General features: G+C 46.6%; 1 non-coding gene across 1 annotated transcript; it reads right to left on the bottom strand.

Annotated features, from left to right (window-relative positions):
* Window positions 1-1,110: 1,110 nt before the first annotated feature.
* trnae-uuc (transfer RNA glutamic acid (anticodon UUC)) lies at window positions 1,111-1,182 on the bottom strand. Its single transcript has one exon. It is a non-coding gene; the product is annotated as a tRNA-Glu (tRNA).
* Window positions 1,183-2,331: the final 1,149 nt, after the last annotated feature.

Here is a 2,331-nt window from a genome sequence, read left to right as displayed (position 1 = left end):
TCCAATACTCAGTCAGAGGATTGCGAAAGCTTTCAAAACGCACAAAAACCAAACAGGAAAGAATGGAGGGACAAACCAGATTTTTGAGAGTGAGCTTGGAAGCATCACTGAGAAATCAGCGGAATGAGTTTATTGGGGACGCGTTCTCCTTAAATACACTATATACGTATTCCTCTTGTGCTCTTCGTAGTTTCTCTGTGCTGCAGTGTGTAGTGGCTCGTTAAAATAATGTCCTGATGCAGCTTTTTTTTGGGTGTTGGGATGATTGCTTTTGTGGTTAGGTATTTGGTTTGTGTGTGTTGTTTTTCTGTACATGCTAGTTTGAAGTTCCCCATTGACTGTTCGCTCAACTGTGACATCTAAGAATGGCAGTTTATTGTTGTTCTCCTCCTTTTCAAACCAGGAGTCCCCCTCAGGCCATAGTCTCACTACCTGTAACACCAATATACAGACGAGTCAACGGCCTTTTCTGAGGACTAAAACACCAAGTCGAAGATTCATGCCACTCCATTTACTCCATCTAAGAATTTCTGAACACCAAAGACACTAAGATTGAAGAGGCGGAAAAATGTTGTCCTTTGACATAACAGCCCTGTTCACATCCATTAACATCAACGTGGCCAAAGAAAACTGAAGACACTACTTGAAGAACCAACTTCATCAGCAAAGATAACACTGTCAACCTCGTGGTTACCACCCACTTTATATTCAGTAACAAGCCCAACAAACAAATCAACGAAATACCCATGAAACACTTCTGTCATCAAAAAATGAAACAAATTAGAGGAAACCTACAACACCATCAACAATCTCCTTACTGGCATAAAATTCACAAAAGAGGAGAACAACAACAAAGTGCCATTTCTGGATGTCACAGTAGAGTGAACAGTCAATGGTAAATTCAAAACAGACTCTGCAGGAAAGCAACACATGCGAACCAAGTACTCAGCTACAGAAGTAATTATCCCTACACATACAAACAAATTTGAACGAGGACACTATTTCAACTCGCCACTCCACACTGCAGCAACCAGTAACGACGAAGACCAATAAGTAACTGTTCAGCGCATTTAAGGAGAATGGGTAGCCCAAAAGCACACTGACAATTGCTTCCCTGACCGGGAATTGAACCCGGGCCGCAGCGGTGAAAGCGCTGCATCCTAACCACTAGACCACCAGGGAGATATAGACGGAGGGTGACAGCTCTGCTGAAAATTTCTTCCCTGCCCGGAAATCGAACCCAGGTAACGGAAGTTCGAAGGCTAACACCAATGTCATTTCTTGTATCCATTGCTCTCGATGTGGTCTCCTCTACATTGGGGAGACTGGAGCCTCCTCGCAGAGTCAAGTCACTGCTCTTGAGGGAACATCTCCAGGACACCCGCAACAACCAACCCCATCGCCCTGTGGCCCAACATTTCAACCTCCCCTCCCACTCTGCCAGGGACATGCAGGACCTGGGCATCCTCCATCGCCGTTCCCTCCCCACCCGATGCCTGGAGGAAGAACGCCCCAACTTCTGCCTCGGATACATTCAACCCCAGCACATCAATGTGGACTGCACCAGTTTCCTCATTTCCCCTCCCCCCCACCTTACCTCAGTTCCAACCTTCCAGCTGAGCGCTGTCCTCAGGACCTGTCTTACCTGCCCATCTCCCTTCCCACCTATCCGCTCCACCCTCCTCTCTGACCTGTCACCTCCGTCCCCACCCCCATTCACCGATTGTTCTCTTTGCTACCTTCGGCCCAGCACCCCCCAATTTATCTCGCCACCCCTGGAACCGTCCTGCCTCTATTCCTGATGAAGGGCTTTTGCCCGAAACGTCGATTTTCCGGCTCCTCGGAAGCTGTCTGACCTGCTGTGTATTTCCCTCACCACTCTGATCTAATCTCTGGTTTCCAACCTCTGCCGTCCTCCCTTTTGCCTACCAAATAAACCCACTGTGCCGATTTCATATCAACAAATTGACACAAGTCGACTCAACGTCTACAGAAACCCTAGCACATTACTTTACATTAATGACATCTGGGAAATGATGTCTAGACAACTCAACCCTCTCCGCATCATGGTAGCCCACAAACCTACCAACACACTTAAACAGCGGCTAATGAACCTGAAATACCCGATGCAAACAACCAGCAAACGAATGTTATTTACAAAATATCATACAGGGAACTATATACATGAACTCTGCCTCACAGTTTTCTGAGGCAAGAAATTCTGGGATGAGATAAGGAAGATTTTTTTAGCCAAAAGGAATCGGCACTGACTGGACAGCCATTTAAAATCAACGCAGTCTGCCCAGGATTCAAGACCCGAAGGGATGAACA

This window comes from Chiloscyllium punctatum, chromosome 31 (assembly GCF_047496795.1).
Source record: "Chiloscyllium punctatum isolate Juve2018m chromosome 31, sChiPun1.3, whole genome shotgun sequence".
Classification (NCBI taxonomy): Eukaryota; Metazoa; Chordata; class Chondrichthyes; order Orectolobiformes; family Hemiscylliidae; genus Chiloscyllium; species Chiloscyllium punctatum.
This window is presented reverse-complemented; position numbering and strand designations above follow the sequence as displayed.